Source organism: Chelmon rostratus, chromosome 2, assembly GCF_017976325.1.
Source record: "Chelmon rostratus isolate fCheRos1 chromosome 2, fCheRos1.pri, whole genome shotgun sequence".
Lineage (NCBI taxonomy): Eukaryota > Metazoa > Chordata > Actinopteri > Chaetodontiformes > Chaetodontidae > Chelmon > Chelmon rostratus.
Window position 1 is genome coordinate 17442757 of NC_055659.1, and position 12040 is coordinate 17454796.

Here is a 12040-nt window from a genome sequence, read left to right on the forward strand (position 1 = left end):
GATAACTATTTGATCCACTGTGAATCTAAAATATTGATTACTGCAGTTTTAACTAAGATGGCAGTAGGACATTCTTGCATGATTTCCACCCTTGACATTAATCCAGGTTTTCTGTCACTAGCTGGGTTTCCATCCAAACATAATGGGAAAATCTGCAAAAGAAAACTCGAATGAGTGCTTTTTTCCATCCATTACCGTTGTACAGTTATTAGGAGTTGGTTCATTGATATAAGCAGTAAGTAGTTCTCCAGTTGGAAAAACTATTACATCATTTCAGAAGAAGAACGCCAGTCATGCTTCAAATTGTGAAAAAAAAAACAAAACATAAGACACAATGGAAATATGACGTTCTTGTTGGTTTCATGTATTAATGTGAGGAGGATTACATCAAATCCGTGAGGAGCAATGAGGAGACGTTTTAATCTGTGGACGCATCTGATGAGTCATGTGAGTTAAATGTTCACTACATCAGAACTTACTCAGAAGAGGTGTTTCCATCTCCAATTAAGCACATTAATTAAAAAAAAGACAAAAAAAACACCTCAAGCTAGCGTAAAACCGTTTTGCAAAATTTTGCCGTTTCTAATGCGATAAAATGTGAATAAAAATACGTTGATGGAAACACGCCACTGTCAGAGCTACACCGTTTACTGTTTAAACTTTTGACATTTGTGTGGAGTTACACAGCTTGTAAACCAAACATTTTCAACATTTGCGGCGTGTCACGTGATGCTATTCTTTGTTGTTATGGCGAGACACCATCTCATGCGCGTGTGTCGGGACATTGCACCACCCGTTCACCTTTCCCTCTCCTTTTCGGCCGGTCTTGTTCTTTCTTGCATGTGGATTCTATTGTGTGAGCAAGCAGCACACATACAGTGTATGGCATTCACAGACACACACACACACTCACTCACTCACCTACAGATGGCTGCAGGCTGAGGGCGTGTGTGTGTGTGTGTCTGTGTGTGTGGAGAACGTGGTTCCGCGAATTTCTATAACAGGAAGCCGGCCTGGAGTCAGCCCACACACCAAGGATGCTGGGAGGCTGGAGGCCCTGGGCCCCAACCGTGGGAGAGACAGGAGAGGTGAGAGGAAGTCAGCTCGCTCGGCCCGCTTAGTTCACCGTATATAAAGTTATATCAGCCAGGCAGGGAAATTATGAATTGAAAAATAAAACGCTGCAGAGGACTTTGATTCCAGTTGGGAGGGAAAAGGAGTGACATGATTGACAGAAGGCACATGTCCTCTATTAACACAACACCCGGCTGCACCTCAGGCCACCTCATCCATCTCTCACCCCACTAATCCCTTAATGACAAACCAGTGAGAGGGAGAGTCAGCAGACAGCAGGAAAGAGAAAAGAGTGAAGACAACAGGAGTAAAAAAAAACAAAAAAAAAAACTGTCACGGAGCGGCATGATTATAAAAAGTTGTCAGCAATCAGGACACCTTCAGATCAGGCTGCGGAGGAACCATCAAATAAAGACGCTTCCAGAAAGATGCATGTCAAATGTTGATTATTCTCCATATTGCTACAGCTGACCAGCTGCACTTGGAGACAAAGAAAGCGTTTATTTGTGTGTGCAAAGTGTGTGTGACTGTGTTGCGGTTGCGTTTGTATGTGTATGTGTGTGTGTGTGTATGTGTTGTTCAGATTAATACTCCATTGTGAATGGAGAGGGAGGGCAGCAGGGGATCATGTGACAAGAGTCAGACTGAACCCCGGCGCCTACACGCTTCTCAGGGGTCACGCAGGGGTCGTCATGTGGCTACTGTGCCTGCTGCCACACACGCACACAAACACACACACACACACACACACAAAGCATAAATGTGCACAGACATACAAAAATACACAACAAAAATGGGATAACAGAACAGAGCAAGCCTAATTTATACATTTATACATAAGACCCATGTTCTTCTATAATCATGACATTTATAACCACTATTTTCATAACTAGCCTTATTTAATAAAATAATTTTCATTCATTTCCCCTCGTACCAATAACACATGACTAACATACACTTCCTTTTCTCTCATGTCTTCTTTTACTTCCACTACGCTATTCTCCCTTCCCTCCTCTTTTCCCCAGGTCATGTAACTCGAGATTCCCATGTTCTGTCCGTTCTGCATATCATACCAAGCCATTAGTGACATCAACTCCGTTCAGACGTGGGCACAAGGAAATCATGGGAAGGAGACACAGGGGAAATGATGGCGAGCGAGCGAGACGGAAGAAACATATTCCACGGAGTAGAGAGCGACATCATTAAGATAGAAAGGAGAGAGCAGGAGAGAGGTGGTGGATCAGGTTTCAGTGTGTTTTCATGTTCTCTTCCCATTACAGTAATGTGCCGGAGCCACTTAACTAATGCATAAAAGCACTGTGATACCCGCAATAAACAGCATTACGCTCTGAGAGCCACTGAAAAATGTAGACTGTGAATACTTAACCCCCCCCCCCCCCAACCACCACCACCCTTCCTCTCTCTAAACACACACAGTGAGATGACTAACTTCATTACCCTCCCCATTCCTCTTAGTGAGCGCAGCGAATTGAAACCTAATTACCACACCAGAGCCAAATTAAAAGCTTTTCCTCTCAATGGCTGCAATCCATCTCCTGACAAATGAACAGCGCCACTTCCACTGTGTTAATGCTCGCTTTCTCCCTCCCCGCATTCAAACATCTTCATTCATGCCAGCACACTTCCTTTCAGACAACACTGAAGCAACAGCTTTGATACCAGCGGCACATTATCTCACTTATACTAATATCAATCAAATTCCTGAGACACAATATTGGGAATAAAAACCAAATCTGCCAGATCACATTTGTTATTGCATAGAGTTGGCGCATTCGTTTGTAAAACTTCCTTCCAGACCCTCGATGAGAGATTACAGTTGTCCATTCTTAAATCAGCTGTCATGTTGATATTTTCCTTTTCTTTCCGTACATTCATTTTGGTCAATCATCGTCTGGTGTCTGTTCATTGCATGTCGCTGCCCATCTCCAGTCCTGCATACATCTTCCACCGCACTGCAGCTAGCTCAGTTTTTTTAGTAGACACAGCCGCAGTATACAGTTGTAGAAGCAAATGAGCAATCCTACAGATAAGCAGGATTAGTAATACTATCAAAGCTGCAGAATTAGATTCATAATTGTATAAATATAAACAATAAGCTAAACAATACTCTAAACAATTGTTGACATTTGATGTTTGGATCATGCTTTCATCTTGTTATGTTTAGCCGTGCTTGCAGTGTGGCAGTATGGAGGCAAATGTTAATCAATCGTCATTCGGACTGGTCCAAACTGAATTATCCCAACAAATATTAGATGAATATGCAAATATGCAATGAAATTTGGTGCAAACATTCATGGCCTTTTAATGACTTAGGTGATCCCATGACCTTCCCTCTAGCGCCATCATGACTCTTGCATTTTTTGTTCAGCATGAAATATCTAACAATTAATCTATCCAACTAGTAATGGATTGCCCTGTAATGACCCATGATCACTTGTAATCACTTTGATGATCAACTGACTTTTCACCTAGTGCCATTATCAGGTCAAAACTTTCATTTGTACTTCAGTTTATGACCAAATACCTGCAAAACTAACGACTATTCCCATCAGTCTCAGCTGCACTTTGTGTTTAGCACTAGTTAGCATTGGTTATGCTATGCTGACACACTAAAGAAAGATTGTGAAAATGGTAACTATTATACCTGCTAAACATCAGCATGCTAGCGGCGACACTGTGCGCAATTAGCATGCTGATGTTAGCATTTAGCTCAAAGAACCACTCCTCCAGTGCAACCTCACAAAACAGCTAGCATGGCTGTCGACTCTTAGTCTTGTTATTTATTGTCTATTCATGCATTTCATTATTTAAATATCTTTTTATTTTGTGTGTGTGTGTGTTTTCTTTATACCAACAAATTATCCCAAGTATTGGTTGACTGTGCAGATAGAACTCTGTGGAATAAATAAATATAAAAACAACTCCACACATACTCAAACTATGTTACACATAGTCAGTCATCAGCAATGAATAACTGCAACATGCCATCAGATTGTCCATGAATGTGAATCACAACAATCACACTTACAGAACTGTATGAAAAGTATTTACACACTGCCTAGTGTCATTCCCAAAAGAATCCTTTGAAAAGCATAACGGCATCTAGAAAACAAGTATAGAGGTGCAGCTCACTGTAAAAACCTTAAAATGTGCCTGGGATGAAGTGTAATCACCATTTTACCATCTGTCCAGCTGTAATTGCACTTAGTAATTAATAATGGCATGTATCAGTTAGAGATCAGATGTTTTGGGTAGTGGGAGGGTCTGCTTAATCCAATGATGTCTTCTTTGAACAGATAGTGCAGGCTCCCAGACAGCAAGGTTATCAGGCTGGCTCTCTGCTCACTGCCACTTAATGGAGATCGCAGGAGATTGCGCCTCACAAATTCACTATTACCGTTACATTCTGCTATCTTTCTTGTCTCTGGTATTTCTACTTTCTACAGGGGGATTTCTGGCTGACTTCTAGGAAACAGCCACCGTCACCAATTATTCTGGGAACAAAGATACAAAGCATGCTCCTTGCTGAACACAATCCAGTCAGTCAGTCACTTCTTATTGCGCTGCTCAAAGCAAAGATGGTCAATGGAAAGCTGGTTTACGATGAGATTCCATCTGATTGAGTTGCAGTGACCCAAACTCTTAAAAACGACCAATGCTAATACATGTCAAGTGTGCTCTTTCCGTTAGATTGTGAATGCTCCTCCTTAAAAATGCACGGTTATCACATGGAGGGCAAAGTGCTCTTCATTTTAAAGTCTTTATCACTAGTCAATCATGGCCGAATGGGTTTGGATTGATGGCGGATCACTAGTGCTCAGTCTGCAGGTACTAATGCCATTATTTTCCTGCTGTTTCCATCTCTATCTGTCCATCCTAATCCAGTTAGACACAATGAAACAGACCCAGAGGGGCACAGCAGAGGAACCATCCATAACACATTACTACAGTTGCCCTCGTTTACGCCACCAAAAGCTTTCTGTTTCTTTATGGTATGTCCTACGTGGATGTTGCAATGATAAAAAAATGTCAGCTCAACAAGTCATTTTTTCTGCAAGGCCTGTGGTTGATTGACACAGAAATCTTGTCTTCCACAGACCCTGTGCATCCTATTACCACCCTTTCATGCTGAATTCTGCACTCCTATTTGTTCGCTCCCCTGGGAGCTGCTTGTAACGGCATTTTGTAGCATCTGTCACATATTGAATGAGTGATTGTGGCCACATTTAAATTACTCTGGCGACCTTAAACAGTCCCCAGGATTGTGTTTTGTTACAAGCTGTACCGCTAAACACACTTCATCTCATAGTTCTATTTTGTGACAAAGGACGTCTTATACAACATAATAACTTAACCTGCTGATGAAAAGAAATAAAAGATACACATCAAACAGTGCCAAGCACACCTACATGATTTTCAAATCTTCTATATAAGCTACAAAACAATGAGATAAAAAAAGAGGTAGATGCAGCACAGTGAGGAAGATGATGGTCGACTAGAAGGAGGAAAGGAGCTGGAGAAGGTAGCGGCTGATGAGGAGGGAGGGGGTGTAAAACAACAAACGAAGAAGAAAAAGAGCGAAACAGCACGCCTGGTACAAAGAGAAGGATATAGTGGGCACATTACATGACTGCCTGTTTTTGTGCTTGCATATAGGGGTGGTGGTTGATTTATGCAACACCATAGTTTGTCATTTGAGTGCTCGGTCCGCTCTTTGTCATGCCAACAAAGCCTCTGGTGTATGGTGGGTAATCTTAGACTGGGCTGCTCGTTCAGACTGCCTACAGGTGGGGAGTAATGGGGGACAGAAGGATGCTTTTATTCAATATATGATTAACTGTGTGGCATTTAACAGAAAACTACAGTGGTAACGTGGAACAGATGAGAGATGAATGCAGGGTGATGAGTCCACTTTCCAGAGTTTGCTCAGTTGTCACAGAGATGGATCCGTTGGCATAAAAAAATTCAGTTGTTATAATTTCACCCATAGCACCTAAGTGTAAGGTAAAACCAAAGTGTAGAAACTACACATTGTGGTTTTATAGGCGCATATGTGCCAGACTATTTCTTGGCCGGATGCAGGAATTTTCTGGAGTCTCATGCTGACAAAAAAGCTTCCTTTTATTTTGATTGGTACTGATATGTTTTATCTGGCCACCAACTATCAATGAGTGGATTAGCATAAAATTTAGGAAGTAATTTTGGCATGCATGCACTGCACAGCTGGTTGACCACCATCAGCAGCAGGTCTTTTTCGCAGCACACTCTGCTCTGCTGCAACAAACAGCCACCTCTCTGAGAGGGTTGAAGGGTGGAGGGGAGGAGATGGGGAGAGATGAAAGGCAGTTATATTTCATCTTCACGCAGCGTCACTCCACTGGGAGATCAGGTCTTATATGGAGCGGCAGTCATCATCTCCTGTGCATTGACCAACAAGCCCAAAACACTAAAACCGCTCTCCCTCCTTCTCTCTCTGCTCCCGTCACTGTAACCTTCTTTCACTTTGAGATAAGCACTGTGAGTAATCTTCTGCTTTCCTTTCTCCTATTGCGCCCTCTCATTTTCAGCTCTCCATTTCTACTTTTTATCTCAGTCATTCCCTTACTTCATCCATCCCGCCCCCCCGCTGAGACCTGCACAGCTCACACTCCACCTTAAACCCTCCAGCTTTCACTGCAACGGCAACACGCCTGCGTCAGAGACCGGCCTCGGCCGTGCCGCTGGGCGCGGAGCGGTAAACAGTAAACACTCAAAGTGAGGGAAGAGTGCATGGAGGGTGTGTGAATCAGGTCTTTGTCCCCGGCTATAGACAGAGGTGTAAAAGGAGGAGGGATCTGCATGTCCTGGCAACATGATACAGCCAGCGGAGTAAAAAAGAAAGAGGCCTCAACTCAGAAATTTATACCACAGCATGTGTGTGCCGAAGCCGTGACAGAGGGTTTCATGACAGAAATCATTTAATTTGAAACTATCAGTGATTGTTTTTGAGGCTGTTTAAGTGGAAGCAAAAGCACAATGCAGAGAGTGAAACTGTACACTCTGGTTTTGTGTTTATCAACAGAGCACCTTTGATCAGCTGATGTTAAAAGCCCAGGTAGAGGCCCGAGGTTCCCCTTCATGAACGCCCACCAGAGAGAGAGGAGCTTTCACACTGTAAAAAGTCTCACCCACTGATTTTTTTATTTGAATCATTTCAATTTTAAAGCCTGAGGAGTTCATTTACATGTAGACAAATTTGGATTATTTCACCTTGGAGTGTTTAAAGAAACAGTTGCATTAGTGTTACACCAGCATTAACTACACACAAAATTAAAAGCATTTATTCAGTGCTTTAAAAAAAAGATTTGACACCAGGTATCAAAGCAGGCATGAAAAAGCAAAAAATCAAGACTCATCTTGATAGAAGTCAGCTATGAGAACAGGGAGTGAGGTCTATCAGGTTAGATCCTCTTTAATCCCTCTTTAACACTATCTTAAGAAAAATAAATATCTAAATTTACATGTTACTCAGACCAGGTAAGTCAAGGTGTCAAAATCCAAGGCGGTTGCCTGAATTGACTGGAAATACTACTGTGCTCTTTCACACGTTAATTTTTCCAAAACTAGTTATCATTTCCAGGTGCTCTAGGGATAGAAGTGGCAGGTTTGTAAAGGTCCTGTAGATAACTAATCATCCGCATACAAAGATAACACGTCTGCTCTACTGCCACCATTCAAGCTGCTCCTTATTGCTATGGCCAGGGGCTCAAACTCGAGCTATATCAAAAGGGGGACAGAGCGGACGCTGGTCTGGTGCCTCAGCAATCAGAAACAAGTTTAAAAACTATGGACTAAAATAAGTTTCCATTCAATAAAATCTCACTTTATTATATGTGTGCACAACAAAAACTGTTTATTTCACATCAAATAAAACAAAAAAAAAGAAAAGATGTTATGTGAAACAGAGGTACACAATAAATAGTCACTTATTTTGCTAAAATATTAATCTTAATCTAAACCCCCAGATTATGTTTTGATCAGGTTTTGGTTGAGGTATTTTTTATTTATTTTTTTTGGACAAGCTAATACACAACTACTACTGATATGCTGGTAAACACAAACAGTGGATGGTGTAGCTATACCAATTTTCTTTTTAATAATAGTTTATTTATCTAAATTGAGAAACCAAAAGCTTTGATTAAACAGACTATTTCTTTAAAAGATGAAGAAACGACCATTTTAGAGGCTGTTGATGCTACAAATATTAATCTTTGCTGACTTTACTTTCACGATCCAGTTCGGCCGGAGAGTCTGAGTTTGTGAGTTGGTCTCATTTTTAACAGTGCGCTCCACCTCGTCTCGGTTAACCGCGCACGATCTGGAACAAATCCTCACCACACACACAACACTTAACACTTGACCTCTAAGTCAGCGAGCAGTACCACACACTACGAGTCAGAGGCTATTAGACAGGGATAAAAATAGTGAGAGGCAAAAGAGAAAAGAGAGAAAGAAGACAGGCGTGAGAGTAGCGCATATGTCTTTCCACTTAATTCCTCTCACATTCAATCAGGGCTCTCTCTCCATTATCACACTATGGTAATTATGACTGTGATTATCTGTCAAAGATTGTACCTGCCTTTGTATTCTCCATTCACCTGTGCTAACTGTGCGCACGTTACCATTTACAGTCGTTCTGAATCAGATCATAAATTGGCATTACTGCCTATGAAAGCCTCACTGGAGGAAAGATGAAAGCTTCTTCCACTCTTCCTTGTCCTCTCTCTTTGTCAAGCAATGCCCCAACTCTATTCATAGAGCTGTGACCTCTCTGCCGTGCGACAGAGGAGTAACAAGTTGTCAATACAAATGAACTGAGAGAGGGGGGAAAAGCAATTACAATCTCCTTTTAATCCCTAGCAGTTCCAAAAGTCAAAGATTTAGCCTGTCTTTGCTCACCTCCTCAGTGTGTGTGTGTGTGTGTGTGTGTAGGTCCTAATCAGGATATAGTGAACAGCGATCAAGTCTCTCTTTCACTGATCAGGATAACATGTCTAATTAATTCAATCTTACGCTCTTGAATCTCCATTCAAACTGAAGGTCAGAAAGATGAACCTTTGAAAAGCCCAGATTCTTTAAAAAAAAAGGGGCACAAAACAGGTAGAAAGTGATTCAGCTGGTGTGAGACAGAGGTGGCAGGCAGATGTGTGGTGCAGAAAGTGGGTGGTGGCGGAGGGCAGGTCTGGATTAGTTTCTACCTATTCCCCACCTTCAGTCAGAGGAATTAGACAGGGGGGACGGGGAAGGAGGCTGATAGTTTTAACAGTCTGAAAGGAGCCCAGATAAGGAGCAGAGAGAGGCTGGGCGTGGAGGGGATCGAGACGGGAGGGAGAAGTTAATTACCTGAGCAGAGGGCATGGAGGGAGAGGTGATTGGAATGAGGGAGAGAGAGATATCTCACACAGCTACCCCTCCAGAGTCTCTGATGCATACTGAAACAGATTTAAGGGGGAGGAGCGGGAAGCGGGGCTTGTTTAAGTGGCATCATGGTCCTTCCAAGACCACAGACAACACTGGAATATTAAACAAGAATCAAAGGGAGACACTCATCTTTGGGCTATCTCCCTCACAGCCACAGACCTGCAGCAGTAAAAAGCATGAAGGAATGTTTTAAGTAAAGGTTGTTAAGGCTTGCTGTGAGGCACTAATGCAAAATAGATGCACTTTATACACTTGAATGGACTTTTTTTAATACCTAGGAATATATCAAATATTTCTGACACATTTGTTATGGGCGTATGAAGCTCCATATAAACAGTGTGATCTCTTAAAGACTGTGCCTAGCAGAACAAAAGAGTTTCACCAGACATAAAGAGGAATGCAGGGACGGGGAGAATTAAAGGATATGAGAGGGAAAAGGACAAGCAGAGTCCCATTAATAGAGCGAAACTTCAGAGCCAAATTACTGAGGCGCCGCAGAGATAGAGATCAGAGCGCGGCAGTGCACCCTGGGTCTGTTAACGTAGCACTCAGTGCATTTACATCACCATCATTACCATCCTTATCATCAACATCGTTCAAAGCTGCACATGAAGCCCATATAAAAGCCGTAATGGAGTACATTAGTCCACTTTGTGAGAGGTGAGCTCCTGGTCGGGTCCAAAGTCATCTCACAGAAAGGGGGAAGACAAAAAAGTCAGCATTTTGGAGCCACCGGCCCCCTTTTCTCCTTTCAAAGGAGGAAGTGGTAGAGCCGAGGCCCTCTATGATTGGTCCCTGCAGACCAGCCCCGCGGCTCATTCGCTGGCTGAACCGTAATTTTGTTAAGGGCATGGGTTGCTTCCTGTGCTGGCTAAACATATCTGTGTAAATGAGGTTTGGAATGCCTGAGGGGAGCTGAGGAGGGGGGGGGGGGGGTGGGGGGGGGGGGGTGGGGGGGGGTCTTGGTTATGGAGCCAGTTGAACAGAACACCACAGGGGGGAGACAGAAGGTGGGGGGCTGCGGAGGGCGGACAGGGACGTGGAATGAGGAAGCAAGGCCGAGGTAATGGAGGTTAAATGAAGTGGAGATAGAGGGAGAAATACAGCTGCATCAAACTTGCATTAGCTTTGATTAACAGGCCTGGTTTGAGTTACCGCTCTAACATTTCCAGACGTCAAACAAAGTTGACCCAGCGAGCTGAGAGCTGTGTTCTCGCTGACCTCCAGGGTCACTACCAGCCTAATGTCTGTCACAAAGCAGAACAAAAACAAACACGCCACGGTCTTCAACGGCTCAAACTGCTCTGACTCTTGCCTGTCCTTAACCTCAATAAAACCTTCAATCATCCTAAGCATTTCAGTTCAACAAAACCTTCTCTCACTCTTAAATGGAAATATGTTAAAACTCTGTGCAGTGCTGCTCAGGAAGTGCCATCGGAAGACTTGGAGTAATTGTTCTAGCAGTTTAAGAGAGGCAAGGAAAGACTCAGCTCTGAGCCGAGCAGCTGTTTTATGTTTGTTAATAAAGACTGATCAGATCACATCTCCTGCTTGAAGTCTGGATGGCAGGGGCAACTCTGCCCCATGGTCCACTCCAAATGTAATTACAGCCGAGCAGTGACAGTTAACGGCCCAGGAGCCAGGTACCCTCCACTCCCCCGTCCCCTGAGGCCGACACGCCCCTCTCTCCATCCCATCCGTCCTTCTCTGGGCTCCATTGAGCCCCTCGCAGGACCATAATTGGATTGGTCACCAGTTAACTCCATTATAGCCGAGGCAGGCAGGCACTTGATATTTCCAAGTTGTTGGCAGTAATTTGCTCCTATTAGCAGCTTTTACTGAGAATAAGAGTCACAGCGTAAACAATAAACTAAGTAGGGTTTCAGTGTCCAGTTTACGTGTGTTTGTGTGTACACTCATGTGCATAAAAGGGTGTTTGTTTCAGAGGGGGATTCAATTTGAGGAGTCAAATCTAATCAGTGGCCACAGAAGTCTTACAGGACAGCCTGTGTTGAAGTGGGTGTCAGAGGGGCCTGGATGGCTCTGGTTACCCCAGAAATTATGCAGTAATGGGCCTGGGAGGCTGGTTGATGGTGCTGTAGGCTGTAGGAAGGAGAGGAGGATGTAGACATGAGATATTTGAATAGTGTGTATGCAACTGTGCGTCGGAAAATTTAAAGCACTATGCAAATATGCTCAAAAGATGCTTCAAGGCAATATTTCAGTGTCAGTGTCTTTCCCACAGGTGAGTACCAATAGATGGTGTTTGATAGCCGTCTCCATCCACAGTGCAGCAGCTGGCTTTGGGTCAAATGTCTCTGTGGTCATCTTTGACAGGTGAATGTGCATCAGGGACGAGCATATGACAGATGAGATCTGTACTTGGTTGTTATTATGTTGAGACGGACGAATCCCCTCTCACATGAGAAAAACATTCCAGAGTTTGCTGTTGTCATTCATTCAGCTGGTTCGCGGATAACACAAC